Source organism: Lathyrus oleraceus, chromosome 4 (assembly GCF_024323335.1).
Source record: "Lathyrus oleraceus cultivar Zhongwan6 chromosome 4, CAAS_Psat_ZW6_1.0, whole genome shotgun sequence".
Taxonomy (NCBI): domain Eukaryota; kingdom Viridiplantae; phylum Streptophyta; class Magnoliopsida; order Fabales; family Fabaceae; genus Lathyrus; species Lathyrus oleraceus.
The window spans coordinates 407,036,746-407,054,751 of NC_066582.1; positions in this window are offsets into that span (position 1 = coordinate 407,036,746).

Here is an 18,006-nt window from a genome sequence, read left to right on the forward strand (position 1 = left end):
TTATTGTTTAAGTAATCTAAATATATATATATATATAGATGTGGTTAGTAAGAAAAAGAAAGGAGGAGGTGGATCAGTAAGGAAAAAAACGTGTGGTGAGAGAAACAGAGAATTGAAAAGAAATATTTTTCCAAAAGCATTACCGTATTTCACTTATTCTTCATTTTCGGTAACCCAAAATCGTCCCGATTATTCACCGAAACACAAAACCGATTTCATATCTTTGAAGTTCGTTGAGTCCAGGTCACAAATATCCAAGGTTCATTTCATTCCGGCGTCGTTTCACCGATCAAAAGCGACGTTGAAGTCAGGTACTCACGAAGGCAGCCAGCACTGCGTCGGTGACGGTTTCCAGCTTTCGGTCGATCATTTGGACGATCAGAAGTTCATCTTCTTCACACAACGTAATATTCTTCACTTATCTCTGAAATCGGCAAAGTTCCGACTTGCCGACATGTGTTTTAATATATTATTTATCTAAATATATATATATATATATATATATATATATATATATATATATATATATATATATATATATATATATATATATATATATATATATATATATATATATATATATATATATTATCTTTGTCTATTATATATTATTTTATATATATATATATATATATATATATATATATATATATATATATATATATATATATTATCTTTGTCTATTATATATTATTTTATATATATCTATATATATATATATATATATAATATATATATATATATATATTATATATATATATATATATATATATATATATATATATATATTATTTTTGTCTATTATATATTATTTGTCTAAATATACTATATATTATTTTTGTCTAGTATATATTTATTGTCTAAAATATATATATATATATATATATATATATATATATATATATATATATATATATATATATATATATATATTACTTTTGTTTACTAAATATTGTTTATCTTTTATTATTATTTTGCATATATGTTTTATTTAAATGTTAGTTAAATTAATTATTTGTTTAAATGTTTATTTATATCAAATGTTTATTTTGTCTAAAGTAAATGTTTATATTGTTTTTTTTATATTTGTTTATGTTGTTACTAACCGTTTCGTTTCAGTTTCAGCTCGATTAACTCCACTAACTATTCGTAATACTAACTATTCATAGCTAACTGTGTTGTAATAATTTACTTTCTCGCATTTTTTATGTTCTGTATTGTGTGTTTAATCGTATTGTTCACGTTTTATGTTAAAAAAAATCGAAAAATCCAAAAAAGAGAAACCCGATGCGATTCCAACGGTCGCCGTTTAAGAAACCCTTTTCACACACTCACAAGCTTACTCTTGGGCTTCCTTATAATGAGCCCATTTATTTATTGTTTCAGGGTTTAGGCTCATTCAAATCTTTTGCCAGCTTTGGCTTTTCAGTTTAAAAACATTTTCAAAAGGACGTGTCAGTCTCGAAGCCTCCTGCCTAGGTCGAGCAAGAGATGGCAAGACACGCCAATCTAAAATCAACAAAACAGACTTTCCCCTAGTTCTTTTGGGAGAACTACGTGGATTCTGATTTCTCCATTGCGCCTTAGAGATACGTAGGCATGAAGTCTACGACTTTATCGAGTCCAAAAGCAATAAAATCAAGTTCTTTTCTCATCTCCCCAATCAAACGATCAAAGCGAAAAAAGCAAAGCATTCACGTAAACATAAGCAAAAAGGTTCCTGTGGAGTACCACAGATGTAGAGGGTGCTAATACCTTCCCTTTGCATAACCAACCCCCGAACCCGTAACTCTAAAGGGATTTATCGTTATTTTTCCCTTCCTCTTTTTGGATAAAATAAAAGACGGTGGCGACTCTTGCATTTAAAATATTTTTCAAACGGGTTAAGTTCAATCAATACTTAATCTCGTGAAAAATCCCGCCACGACAGCATACAATAATCCAGCAAATGGTTGGCATGACCCCCCGTTTACCCATGTCTACTGCATCAGGCATATTGCTCAAAATTTTATGCGGGAGTTCAAGGATAACTTCTTGAAGCAACATTTAATAAACGCGGGGTATGCATTAAACCAACCTGGATTCCAATACTACCGCCGGGAAATAGTGTTGGCAAATTCTGATGCAGGGAGGTTGATCGATAATATCGACAGAGTGAAGTGGAATAGATCATACGACGATGGGGTGAGGTGGGGCCACATGACAACAAATCTTGTGGAATCAATGAATGGCGTCTTTAAGGGCATACGTAACCTCCCGGTAACCGCATTGGTGAGTGCGACCTATTTTCGGATGGCAACGTTGTTCGTAACAAGAGGCAGGCGCTGGCATGAAGTGTTGCAGACGAGTCAGGTATATAGTGATGCCTGCATGAAGTTTATGAGGCAGGAATCTGCCAAAGCCAGCAGCCATCGGGTTACGGAATTCGACCGCCATGGCCACACTTTTAGTGTCAAGGAAACAATTGACCACAACCAAGGGCTGCCCAGACAAGAGTATAGGGTCCTAATACCAGACCGTTGGTGCGACTGTGGTCAATTTCAGGCCTATCGTATGCCTTGTTCCCATGTCATTGCAGCGTGTTCACACAGCCACTTCGATGCATTATCGCTAGTGTCTCCCATCTACAAAGTTGCAACATTGCTCAATGTATACGACAATCCCTTTCCGGTGGTAGCATTGGAGGCGTATTGGCCAGAGTATGACGGGGAAATTGTTTGGCACAACGAATCAATGCGGCGGAATAAAAGTGGTCGCCCAAATAGCAGGCGCATTAGAACTGAAATGGACGTCGCAGAGAAAATGCAGAGGAACTGTAGCATATGTAGACAACTAGGGCATAATAAGAACAAATGTCCATATCGTGGATCTAGTTCCACAACTTAGTTTTCATATTCATAAATCTGTGTACCAATGCTATTTATCATTAAAGTTTACTTTTTATTCCAAATAGAAGATGACACTTGAACAACAAACACAAACATCTAACATTACAACACCAATTACTAAAACAAAAATAAATACTGGAACAAAAACAAGTACTAAAACAAGAACAAGTACTAGAACAATAACAAATACAACAACAACATGACAAACAACCATTAAAATCTAAGAAATTACAACAGTTAACACTATGTCGTCTGATCCATGCATCATTTGGATGCAATCAATGTCGCTTTCAACTTCAACCCACCAACGTATCGTTTCTCCAGTTTCAAATGAGAACCTTGTTCTAAGCCTCTGAATCCTTCTGATGACTTAACCAGGTTGGTAATCTCCCTCTAACCAAGACATCAAGGACCTTTTTAGTTGGTCCAACAAACGGATGTTCCAAAATTTCATCTCCATTGGGGGTTTCAAAGGCGAGAAAATAACATGTCCATCCCTTTTTAAGATTACTTGTTCAGGATCCGAGCGCCTTGATGATGTTCGCTGCCATGACGACGGTCTTGGGGATGCCATGAACTCAACTTGATAGAGAAAGTGATAGGAAACAGTGGTGAAGAAAATGCAAGGAAATAACACTTTATTTATAGGAAAAGTTCTGGGTTGTACACCAATCTACTTAACCCTAATTAGTGTCGCACTTGATAAATTAACCTTAACATGATTAACCCTAATTTTCCCAAAAATTTATAAATAATATTAATTACTTATAAATTTAATTATATATATATATATATATATATATATATATATATATATATATATATTAATCTTGTAAATAATTTTATTTATATATATGTATTAATATAAATTTATATAATTTATAATAAATCTAAATTCATAAATTAAAAAAAAATTAAAAAAAAAAAAACATATTAAAAAAAAAAAAAAAAAAAAGAAAAGAAAAAGAGTGTAGGCGCCACTCCTAGTGGCGACTTGTCCTACCCTTTAAGGGTAGGCGCCAACTAGGGTGGCGCCCATGTACAAAATTAGGGCAAAAATTGCCCAATTTTGTAATTTTTTTGAAAAAATATTTATTTTTGAATTTTTTTAAAAAAAATTGGATATTAAAAAAAAAACTCACAATTTAGTCATTGAACGCATGATAATAAAACTTTATATTTTGTTTATCTCTCCCATATTAAATTTAATTCACATTCGATTGGTAAAAAATATTTTATTTTCTATTTTTTGAAAATGAAAATATAAATGAAATAAATTCCCGAAAGAAAACACATCACTAAATATCCATTAGTAATGTGTTTTTCTCCTGAAAATCAACACACATTATATCAAACATACCACAAAACAAAAATAAATCGAAGTCAGAAAAATAAAAAACAAGCACACATACACACAATGTAATACTCTAACCAAGGTTTTAAAAAATTGACTGATAGTGCGAAAATGACCGTGACAACATAGTATCAGAAGGTGCTCATATCGTTATTCACGATTTTTATAATGAAAAAGAAATCGTGATTACTTCAAACTGTGATGATCGTAATCAGTATCGTAACATCTATACAGATCGAAATCGCAAAATCCTTTGTGATGATCGCAATCAGTATCGCAACTTATATAAAGACCGAAATTGCAAAAGCCTTCACACAGTGAGTCTACCACACTCATTTTAAACATGGACAGCGTCTGTAAGTGGAACGAGAATTTTTCAAATTAAAGACATGCAGAGAGAGAGAGAGTTTTCTCGGGAAAATGCGGATTAGAAAAGGAAAAAAGAAAAACTTAAAAATTTGTAGGACCCACGCTCCTTGTTTCAATGGTTCAATTCTTTTGAATTTGAAGTTCAAAACTGTTTCTTGACTTTCACTATAGGAACACGTCAACTTGATGAAATTCTTAAAATGAGTGTAACTTATAATACTATGTTGTAATGAAGTTGTTAATTTTTTTTTTACATTGACTTAACTATTTTGATAAATATATATAAAAAATAACTATTTTGATAAATATATAAAAAAAAGTAACAGTTGAGATGAAGAAAAAAATAAATAAATAAAAAATTTTAATATCTGAAAATAAGAATTTTATCTTTTAAATAAAAATAATTACTAATTGAAATAAAATAGATTATGATAATAGTAATTCAAAATGAAAAGTTAATTATTTGTACGGTTAGTGAGTATTTAATTTGATAATATAAATTATTAATTCTATTAAAATTTTAAAAATAGATTAATTAACATTCAAGAAAATTTTGTTTTTGGATTAATTTAGATCGGATTCACATTATTGAATAAATCTAAAAAACATATTTTTTTGGGGATTTAATTGAAATACATAGAAGTGGTAAAAGAATTTTACATCGTCAGTTAATCATAGCCGTTGAATGTTGAAACAAGTTTGACTTTTATTTTAAAAATCTATAAAGTAATGCAAACGGGTGATGGTGATGAATCGACTATGTAAATTTTTTTACATTGACAGTGCATAGTAATTAATATCTTTTTTCTTATAAATTGAACCATAAATAATACTGTAGTGATGTGATAATAAAAAACTAAAATTAATTAAATATATCATAAAAACCGAAACTTTCAAACTTAAACTCACATCTATATATATGTCAATAGTTTTTTTTCTCTATTAAAATACATTAAATTGAATTATTGAAAAAGCTTTTGAAAAAAATAAAAAAAAATATTTTTAATTTTATGACTAATATTAACTTATATCCTAAACGTATAAGTTAAGATTTATATAGATATATATATATATATATATATATATATATATATATATATATATATATTATATATATATATATATATATATATATATATATATATATATATATATATATAATATATATATATATATATATATATATATATATATATATATATATATATATATATATATATATATATATATATATATATATATATATATATATATATATATATATATATATATATATATATATATATATATATATATATATATATATATATATATATATATATATATATATATATATATATATATATATATATATATAAACACCCCTTTTAGTTAAATTAAAGAAATATACAAAAACATCTCTTTCAAATGATCTAGATAAGAGATTGTTTTGTTTTGAAATAAATAATAAAATAGAGATAAAAAAATTAAAATAATTTTGATAAAAAAGAAACATTATCTTTTATTAATCATATATGTTAATTTTAAATTTATGAATTTATTAATTAATTAAGTCACAAATTTAGTAATTAATTATATCACACTAAGGTCGTAAATTTATGCATATTTTTTTTGTCATCTTAAAAAGTTCAAATGTAGTCTCGCTAAGACAACTTAGTTGTAGCTGTGCAGAGATATAAAGTGTAGGGGCACGGGTTCGAATTTGTGACATCATGTAGTTGCATGTCTCTACTTCACTCGTGGGAAGCTTCTATATCTGATTATTTTGTTGCTTGTTTTCTCGCATTCATCTTTGTTTTTATTTCGATTCGTTGAGTCTCCTTCATGATTGCATTTCTCGGAATCGAGTTTGATTTGATTCATTTTTAGCATGTATAAAACTTTGGTTAGATTTGATCTTGATCAAAATGTTCTTTGATCAATAACATATGTTAGTGGAATGAAAACATTTTGTGTTTTGGTTAAACTTTGATTCAAAAGTAAAATCTCAAAGTCCTTTTGAAATTTTGAAAAAATGAGATTTTACTAGATCGATTCGAATCATTCAGTTTTACACTGAATTTTTTATCCTGATCAAATTGGACAGAAGTGGAACACAATCATTTGATTCGAATCAAATTTTGCACTTGATTCTGATTATTTTCCTGGTGACAAATTCTGTTTGATTTGATTCGAATCAATATTTGTACATGATTCAAATCAAATTCTTTTTCAAAAATTCATTGCCAGTTCTGTGGAATTTGATTTGAAGTATATTTTAAACATGACTCGAATCACATGGTATTTGATTCGAATCACCCCTGTCTGATTCAAATTAATTGGCAGTTTTTCAAAAACCAGTTATTTCTTTTATTCCACTTCATTTGCTCATTTGATTCAAATCATATTTTTTCTTAACTCGAATCTAACTAACCTTTTTCAACCATTTAGTCTGCTTCATCTCAAGCACATATAAAACCTTTTTGTCATCATCTCTCACATAACATCTATCATTCTGATCATATTTTTCAGTGTGATTTTTAGTGAAAATCAATTTCCTCTATTTTGAGTTTTCAAAGTCTTGCTATGAAATTCTTGCATCTTCAATTTCAGTTGAGTTCAGATCTTGATAACGAGAGTTCTTAAATTGATTGAAGGAGGCACATACTTGAAACTAACCGTTCTTGGAGATCTTGTTGAATTTTTCAGGTTGTTAGCCAGATTGAGGGATTGCCAATGGTGGTGACAAATTCCATGGAAAAGAAGTAGGTTCTTCTCTCCATAATTACCTTAGTAGTAACTATGTGGAAGACTACAGATAAGATGAAGTTCTTCTCATATCTTCGGACAATTTCACCGCTTAAGGAATCAGTATGATCAAGGGGTTGATTGCTACACGCAAAGGCTTGAAGTAGAATTGGTGTCATGAGAAGATTCAAGAAACATATTCGAGTAAAGATTACGTGGACGAGTTTGACAAGTGTGTTGTATACAAGTCAAAATCCAAATTAGGAGATTTATTTTCACAGTTGTATTGTAGATTGGTGATTGTATGAACTTTTGGAAATATTTGTCAAATAACAAGAAACTATGTAGGGTCGTAGACAAAGCGAGGACTAACGCCGAAGCATTATAAACCTTGGTGTCATCTCTCTCTCTCTCTCTCTCTCTCTCTCTCTCTCTCTCTCTCTTTCTCTCTCTCCCTCTCTCTCTCTCTCTCTCTCTCTCACACACACACACACACACACACACACTATTGCATTTAAATTCATAATGATTGCATACTTAGGGTTTTTCAATTATGTTGTATTATATTGTTTGTTCATTGATAGCAATTTATTACGTGATCATTAGGCTTTGTTGGAATTGGATAACTTGTTAAGCAAGATTGTTGATTGATAATATAAAAAGGAATTAAATTTAGAACTCCCACAAATTAAATCATTGTGTATACACTTCTTATGATTACACAAATTGAATCAATTCATACAAAATATTTCATCATTATAATCTTTGATATTTTTGAAACGAAATGTGTTCGCTTAATCAATATTCAATTATATAATTTTCATTTTCGCATCAAAGCCTTCTGCTCGCAACTCATTTTTGAAAATACTCTAATTTTGGAAAGCGACGATTGAATTTTTAATTTGGGTTTATTCACCCCTTCTAGACCGTTTTCTACTTCCATATTCATACCCAACAATTGGTATCACAACTGGTCTTTTAGTTGTGTCTAATTGACATCCAAAAATTTGTGAATATGTCAGAAGATGACGATCCTAAGGGAGCGTATAATAGAGCATCGGTTTTCAAATGCGGAAATTATACATATTAGAAATCAATCATGTATGTACACTTGTTATCGGTTGACAAAAACCCGTGATGTGCCATCATCGAGGGACCATTTATTCCCAAGGGTGATGACAAAATTGTTAAACATCCAAAAGATTAGAATGGTGCTGAAACCAAAAAGAATTCATATGATTTGAAAACAAGAACATACTTATTTCAGCATTAACTGCTAAAATGTTCTATTTGATTTCACCTCATATGAGTGCTAAGGGTATATGAGATGCTCTCCAAAATCTTTATGAGGGAACAAAGGACGTCAATGATTCTAAAATCAATATATTTATAGAGGAGTTTTTCCTTGTATGCTCGAGCACGGGAGACTTAAGAGTTTGTCTATTTACGATAGAATAGATGTACTCAAATCACACTATAGCAGTTAAACATTGCATGTATTCTCACACATGGAGGCTTAATCGTCGTTCAATGTAGAATGAAAGTAACATGTCATTTCTGAAAATGTTTTAACCAGAAAATGAAGCCCAAAGGCAAAACTGAGTTTGATGAGGTTGTTTTCTTTTATTCTAAAAAGAAGTTTTTGATTAGAATCATACTAAAGTCTATGAACAAAAGTGAATACTTTGAGTAGCTAGGGCCTACGCCTCGTACTCAAAGGTACTCTAGAAAAGGGCAGGAGAAACTTCATTTCATCATTCTTCATTGCATAAGGCTCGTGGAACACGATTCACGTCATAACTATTAAGTATGTTGATTCATATGCTTATTGACCCACCTTTGTCGTGCTTGAATAGTAGTCCCCTCTGCCTTATATTGATTTGTATTGAATGAAGTCTTGAATCTTGAGGTCTTATACAACTCTTGAGATCCAGTTTAGTTCCAGTACATGGGATTAGTCTTATCAAGTGATCAAGAGGATTTTGATCACTTGAATAGACAGGGGAAATGGTATAGTCAGAGGATTTAATTGATCAAATAAAACTTTGAACAACTTAATCAATCGGGGTGAGATCAGTTGAGAATCAATGCACAAGGAGATAATGGCTTGAGAACCTTAGGGATTAATTAGATTAACAACTAATTTTAATTCTAAAGAAGCCTAAAACTAAGGCAACAAAGCATCATAGAATCATATCAAAATCTAATAAGAACCCTAATCTTATTAAAATTTAAATTAAAGAAACAATTAATATTCTACTAATTAAAATTCTAAAAATATGGATTAAAACTAAAATCAAACTATAAGCAATTGTTTTATTTTCTAGTCATTTTTTCATCAAAGAAATATCTCAAAAATATAATAGAAAAGAAAAAGTACATGTAAAAACAAACAAGAATAAAGGAAAGAAAAGGGAGGTGTAGGCTGGAACCGGGGTTAGAAAGATCAGTGGGCGCATGACCCATTGCACAAGGCCCACTGGCCTTTGGCTTGTGAATCTAGGGGGTTTTGAAGCATTTTGGGTGTGGGAAAATTAAATGACTAGGCCTAAGGGAAATAAGGCCCAAGTTAACACAACATGAGAAGGGAAGATAACAAGGTATCATATTCAACACGTTCATTCCAAAATACGCATGCTCCATATGTTCAATTCAAAACACTCAACTCATCTCCCTCACCTGAAGACCTCCCTCCGCTACGTCGGAATTCGTTACCAACGGCGGCGGAGCCTTAAACCAATAAAGTCCAATACCAATCCCTTAGTCTCTCCGTCCTTTATCCAAATTTATCATCCATTTTTAATGATTCCTCACCAATCAAACGAATCGATACCAAACGTATAAGAACCCTAACCTACCAAACATAAAATTAAATCTCAATCAACTGGAATAAAAGCCCTAGGGATTAAGGCTTTGATCCCCCTAGCTCAGACCTACATTATGGTAACAAGAATGAAGCAAACGACAACAAAAAACTAGGACTCACCGACGGAGAAGACGCAGACGGAGACGAACTTCATGTATCCCTTGTGAATCCTTTTCTTCTTATTAAACCTTCTTCTTCTTCAACCTCTTCTCGTGATCTTCTCCTTCTTCTTCTTCTTTTGCATCATATGAATGTGATAAAGAGAGAGTTCGACCTTGGTGAATGAGTGAAATAAGAGTGTATGTGTGTGTGTGTGTGTGAATGTAACAAATATATATATATATATATATATATATATATATATATATATATATATATATATATATATATATATATATATATATATATATATATATATATATATATATATATATATATATATATATATATATATATAGAGAGAGAGAGAGAGAGAGAGAGAGAGAGAGAGAGGATTTCTGGAGATGAAATGAATCTGAATTCTAAAGAGTTAGGTGAAGGGTAAATTTATAGAGAGATAAGAGTTAATAGAAGTTAACTCAGTTAGTTAAATCTAATTTGAATTGGTTAGGTGTTAACTAACTCTGTGAAAATTAGTTAGAGATTCAATTTGAAAAATCAGTTAGAAGTTGTTAGTGTTTGAAGATGAACTCGATTTATGTTACAGGTGCAGTTAAATGTTGAATTAAGAAGTTAGTTATTATGTTTCGACTTTCTGTTATTGATTCAGTTAGTGGACTTTGTTAATGATTGTTGAATGAATTTCTTGTTATATTTCAATTTGAAATATAACTATGTTTAGAAAAAGGAGATTATGTTAAATGCTTTTCTAGGTTAATTAAAGATGTTAGTTTTGATTATGATGGAATGGTTGTTACGTTTGTTTCTATTAATTGGTGTGTTAATTGATTAATGTTATGGATGAAATGGTTAGTAATAAAATTGTTAAATGAGTTAGGATTAATTTTTGTTATTGGATGTTGTAGTTGGCTTGTTATGATGCTATGATATGGACTGCTGAGATTGCATTGTTGGTAATTCTACTGTAGCGGGGTATTCGTTACCTTTAGATTTATTGACTAAATCGAAAGTAAGCCATACAAGTCGAGTCGCCACCGCACTTCTATTTATCCAAAGGAATGGTTAGAAAGCGAACAAAAACCTAATAGTTTTATCGAATCAAAAACTAGTAAAAATGTCAGAGATCGGGGTAAGGGGGTTGGTTATGCAATGGGAAGCTTTTAAGCACCCAAAACATCCTAGGTACTCCTAGGAAGCCCTTTTCACAGTTGTTGTAAGGTCGGTATTTTGTGAAAATTTTGTTTGTGCAAACATGATTGAAGAGATGAGAAAAGAATGTACAAATTATTTACAATTTTATGTTTGAATGGATAAACCCATTGCCTACGTACCATCTTAAAAAAGATTAGGATCAAAACCTCATAGTTCGGGGTAAAAATCTCAAAACAAGTTGGTGAATTGATTGGTCCAAAAGCCTTAAGGTATTTTGTTATCCAAGGGAGAAAACTCAACCTAAAACCACAAATCCACCATGTGAGGATAGCTTCAACATACTAGTGAGGGGTTAACCCTATAATAAGCATGGAAGACTCATTGTCCATCACTAAGGATATAGGTGAGTATTACATCTACCTCAAGGATAACTAAAACCTAATAGCTAAAGGTTATGAAAAGTTTTTGATAAGAAAGTGGCCATTGAAACCACAAAAGTATTTGAATGAGTTACATTTACCAATGAAAAGTATTTACAAAAATATGGTCAAAGTTGACTTAAAGGTTCAATTCAAAATAAGTGTTATGAAAAGAAAGTATGAAAATCAAAAGCATAAGACTTAGGTTTCTAATGTTTAAAAATAAGTGTTAAATGTTTGCACAAAAGTTTTGGCTTGGGTTAGAGTGGAGGGAAGAAGAAGAATGGCTAGAGTCCTAATCATACAAGAGATGAAGGATAAGAAACAAGATCACAAATGGAGTTCCCTTCTTGAGATCATATTGATGATCCAAGTAGCTCCCATCCTTTGGAATAAGCAAGCAAATAAGTTTAAGCTCAAGCAATCAAATTAATCAAGCAAGGTCTTAGAAGATCCCCAATGGCTCTTGTATCTTTCACTTTAGATGAACATGGCAATGGTTATTCAATTTGGCTCAAATAGGATTCCCTAGCACAAAAGCACACACATCAAAGAGTTCCATAAAGTAAATCAAGAATGGACAAGAGTGAGTTTAGAGATTTGGTCCTTCTAATCCATCTTCCACATTAAGGCCTTTTCACTCCATTTTGCATAGGGAATGTCCTAGAATCTAAGTCCATTTTTTCATTTTTGCATTTGGTCCACAACAATCAAAACAAAACACAAGCACAATAATATATACACAATTATGTGCTCAAGTGAGCAAAAGGCAAATTGCATTAACATAAACATGTGCTCAAATGAGCAAAGGGCAAAAGCAAATGAATAATATGTACAAGAATAGTAAATTGCATAAATGTAAAGAGCAAGAATTAAATATTAATGGTTAATGGTTAGTGTTAGAGTTAGTGTGCCATAAGGCAATTTAGCGCTATGTTAAGCAATCGTAATTGGACTTATGTAGAAGTCACAACTATCTGAGGCCAGTCAATAAAAGAAATAAAAGAAAAGAAAATCAGAATTTAAAAATGATGAAAAAACGTGGAGCGTCTGATGCACTTTCATTAATTGACGTGAATCATCATGTGGCCAGGAGGCGCGCGCTCACCATACACACTAGTCAACTGAATCACATAGTGCCATTAAATAAGTCATAACATTGAGTGGCCTGGATTAAATCTGGAAAAACAAATTAATGGCTCAGATTCAATCTGGAGACCAGACGGTGACCAGCGCCACCGTCTTCTCTGGCCAGCTTCCGGTGAAGCTCAAACTTGCAGAGAAAAAAATGTTCACCAAATGCCACGATCTAGGTACCAATCGAAATCTGGGGTGATGTACATCACCCTTATACCAACCAAATCCACTATAGGTTTCTACATTGAGAGAAATCAGAGATGGAATTTCTATGGTGTTCAACTGAACTTGTTGGAATTTTAAAAATTAAAGCTTAAATCAACTGCCTCTATGAAGAGGACTTCAGATCACACAACAACAGCAAGAACCAAGCAGTATATGAGTAGATTCGAAGAAAATGAAAATTGAAGTAAACCTCTGATTTGCAGAGTTTGAGAGCATAATTTCTTGCTATGGATGCTTGCAGTATACTTTAGGGATCAAAATGAGCAAGGCTAAGGAACTTTAGATCTAAAAAACAATCAAGGAAATTGAATTCTAGATCTGAAAAATTGAGAGAAAAATTGGTGAGTTCCTTTTGAGTGTGGTTGAGGGATTAGTCGTGCAGCATTTAGGGTGCCTTTAGGTTGCTGAAATGAGAGGCATGAGCAATGTATTTATAGCAAAAGCATGGCTGAAGTGCATGATCAAAACTTTGCATGAATGGAAAGGGCCTCCATGCATGGGCCTGTACAGGCGTATGGAGGACCCAATTCCACTTGGATTTGGCAGCTAATCATCAACATATGCAAACTGGACGTGTAGATTATGTAGTATTGGCTCATGCAATGCAAATTTTATTGATTTTCAAAAATGCCCCAATGTGTTCATGTCTTCGAAAATGCCATGTCCATACTTGAAACACAACCTCATGAGTAATGGTTGGAAATCTTTTTGCATGAGGATCATTTGTTATGTTGATCAAAACTCCATTTGAAACTTGGAAATTGATGAAAAATGGTCATGAAGTGTAGGGTGCAAAACATGTACATGTGAGAATTTCAAAAATGGCCAAAGTTCAAGCACCTTTGTCTCGATGATGCAAGCTCCAAATGACAAAACCTTCAACATCAAAGTTGTAGATATTTTCAAGGAAATAAATTTGGACTTAAATTTTGAATCATTTGGAGTTTTGATGAAGACGTTATGGGCACTTGAAGTTGGACTTTTTCACATTTCAATGCCTTTGGTCCAAAGTGACCTATAATGTTTTGCATTATCACATGTATTTATTTTAGGATTTTGAAATTTTGCTTAACATAACATTTGAAGTAGACATCTTAAGATTTCCAATGCATTTGATCCCACCTCAAAATCATGAAAAATGAATGAGTTATGTCCTTGGGAAGTTGACCCAAAATTAGGGTTTCAGTCAAAATGACCTATAATGTCTTGGAATGGATGATGACCTTCCAAGCTTCAAATAAATTTTTGATGAACATGAAAGTTGCTCATATGGTTCTTAAGAATATTGTTTCTCTTGGGGTCATCTCCATTTTACAAACACATAAAAAGTTAGGTCTCAGTGTATTTCAAAATAGTCAGATGAATTGACTGATCAACTTCTCAAGTCCAAAACTCACATCTTGATGAATTGATGATTGAGGACACTCAAATAAGTTCAAATATGCATGAAATGATGAATTAAAGAACTTCCCTTGATTGTATTTGATCAAAGGTTGAGGTTGCTTCATGAGCAAGGCACAGTTGATGAACAAATGAATTAGGGTTTCCTTGGGAAACAAACCTCAAACCCTTTGGTTTGCCTTGATGAAAATGATGAATTGAGATACTTGGGAGGCATATTTGATGGATGAGAGCTTTGGGACCCATTTCCATGCTTGCTTTCATCTTCTCTTGGCCACATCAATGCACATGGGATCTCCTAGAAGCTTTGGATCTTGTGACTGCTCAAGCTACAAATAAAGGAGGTTAGTGACATATTTTTGTGCTTTTGGTTAATAAATAAAATGAGAAAAGAAATAATATACAATTCAAGAATGCTTGGTGATCTCAAACTAACTCTCAAGAGATCCCACAAAGGTAAGGAGCCAAGATGCTATGATCCTTGAGGCAATGCAAATGCAATGCTATGATGCCATGAGGGATCTCAGGGTCAAAATTAGGGTCTTACATCTACTATGCTATGTTTTTAAGTTGATGTTGAAGGTGAGAAAAACAAGAAATGAGGGTTTGAATTGTTTTGGAAAATAAACGCTTTTTCAAAATAAGAACACAAAATTTTATACTGGTTCGCTTATAACACAAAGCTACTCCAGTCCACCTGGCCAAGGTGATTTCGCCTTCAAAAAGGACTTAATTCACTAATCTTGAAAGATTAATACAACCAAACGTCTAAGAGAATGATCTCTTAGTCCTCCCAAGTATACAGACTACGCATAGTCACTTGAGGAACAAAATCAATTTATCAAAAAGAATTGTAATCGAGAGTGCTTCTAAAAGTAAGCAAATATTACAGCAAATAAAGCAAGCAAGTATTTTCACGTATGAGCAACAGCTCGTGAAAAACTAAGAGAGAATGTAGAGAATTTTCTGTGCGTTGATGTGTATCTCTCACTGAAGTATGCTGTCCTTTATATAGTGGTGAAAGGACCGTTGGAGTGATGACAGAATATTGGTCTTTGATGAGCATTCAATGTCATTACTTCTGTGTTTCTTGCCATAACCAAAATGTCTCCCTGAATAAATTCTTTCCATTTGAAGAAGTTGTTTCCGTTACTCTTTCTGGATTTTGGAGAATCTTCATCAGAGTCTTTGTTATCTCGGAGATTGCGTTGAGGTTATATCAGAGCTTCTAAGAGTACTGGTCTTTTAGATCATCAGAGTTGAGTCCAGTGGTGGTATAGAGCTTCTGGTATTCTGCTGTCCTGTTGCTCAGAGTCAGAACTTCTAGAGCGCACTTCTTCTTCAGATGCTTCTGATCTTCTAGTTATTTGTATCTGATCAGAGTTTGTATCTGATAAAGCGATCAGATTTCTTTGTTCTTGTTCAGAATCCTGCACACTTAGAGAAATTTCGTTAGGGTGCCATTTTTGGTTTCATCCTTTGTTATCATCAAAATCCTGGAATCTATTGTAGAACTGATTTTGTTCTTACAATCTCCCCCTTTTTGATGATGACAAAACAATCTTAATTTAGAGATGAAACATTTAGAGATAAGAATTTATCAGATCAGATAGACGTGAGCTTCCCCTGAGATAAGCCTAGGAGTTCAGAAGTTCCTACCGGGGCTTCCATGATATGATTGGGAGTTTAGAAGTTCTTACCGGGGCTTCCATGATATGATTGTTTCTAGATACTCTTCTGCAGATATCTGAGTCAAAAAGGATTAGACCCATTTTATTGAATAAAATGTTCGTAGAGTACTAAAGGATTTAGATATGTTTTCATCAGAGTTGTTTTTATTTCACCCCCTTTTTGTCAGAATAAAAAAGACTTAGCAAAATAAAGGAAAGGGAAATATATACATATATATTCAGATATTAATCACAATCAACAGAAAGCGAAAACAAACAGAAACAGATAGCAACAAGCAAATCAGAAAAGGAAAATCCTAGGTGCCTAAGGGTTGGTAGGTGGAGGCATCCTCTGAAGCAGCTGGGTCAGCAGATTCTGAATGTTGACGTTGACTGAATCCTGTTGATCCAATCTAGCCCGGACTTCCTTCTGCTCCTTCTGAAGATCTTCAAGAGTCTTGAGAACCAGAGGGACAAAGGTGGAAGACTCCCCCTGAGTCAGAGCATTCGGTTCTACCCTGCTGGCAGATTCTTCAGCACGACGAGCTTCAGCTTCAGCAGCAGCAGCGTCAGCTAGAGCTTTGGCTTCAGATTCCTTAAGTCTTTGAATTTCCTCTTGCCTAGCTTTTTCTTCTGCTTCCTTTCTGGCTTGTTCCTCAGCTTCTCTGGCTAAGCGCTCCTGTAGTCTTACTCCAACATCTCTGATGAAGCCGTTTCTGACTTGCTCAGAGAGGCTCTTCAGCTTGAAGGCTTCAGAGGTCATCCAGCCAATAACTCTGTTCCAGTGTGTCCTAACAGCTGAAGGATCATCACTGATGCCAAAGTTGATGGTCAGAGACTTGACCTTGTCAACTGAGGCTCCTGCAAACAACATTATTGCTTCCTCTAGTGTTGGCAGGGTGTTTTGTGGTTCAGATGGTGGAGGTGGAGAAGTGGGAGGGCTTAGGTTGAGAGTTTGTGGTTCAACGGAAGTGTTTGGTGGGGGTGTGTCAAAGGTATTTGGTTCAGAAGGTTGAAGGTCAGATGGTGTTGGGTTTGGTTGTTCTGTGGGTGGTGAGGTGACTTCAGGTTCAGGTGGGGTTGTTGTGGTTGTTGTGAGGCCAGAGTCTGAGTCTGAAGTTGGGCTAGAGTGGGAGAAGAGGGGTCAGAAGGTTCTGTGTCAGATGAGATGGTGAAGTAGGGGGGTGATTATGGGGAAGAAGATGAAGAGGTGGTTTCGTTCAGCCTTTCTGCTTTAGATAGGGGTAAGGTGGTGGTGGCAAGGTTGAATTTTTGGGATGGTTGATGAGATGTTTTGGTGGTTGAAGGAGGGGTTTCTGAGTGAGTGTAGATAGGTGTAGGTAGGGGGATGGAAGAAGCAATTGAATGTGTTTGTGCAGAGGGAGCAAGAGAAACAGACTTACCAGAAGGCTCATGCAGAGGTGCTAGGGGTCTTAATCTGGAGGATTCTCCTAGTCTTGCTTTCTTCGCTTGCCTTGCCTTCTCAGAGGGTCCTCATGGATGCTTCATGAAGTTTGGAGCAGTTTCTGGTAGCTCGCTTAGGTTGAAATCTGAGATATCCACTCCTTCTTTCATCAAATTATCCAGATAGAAGAGGATTACATCTCGAGGGTCTTCCTTTGAGAACAGATAGAGTCCATAGGGGATCTCCCTCTGATCTTTTAAAGCATCCTAGGAA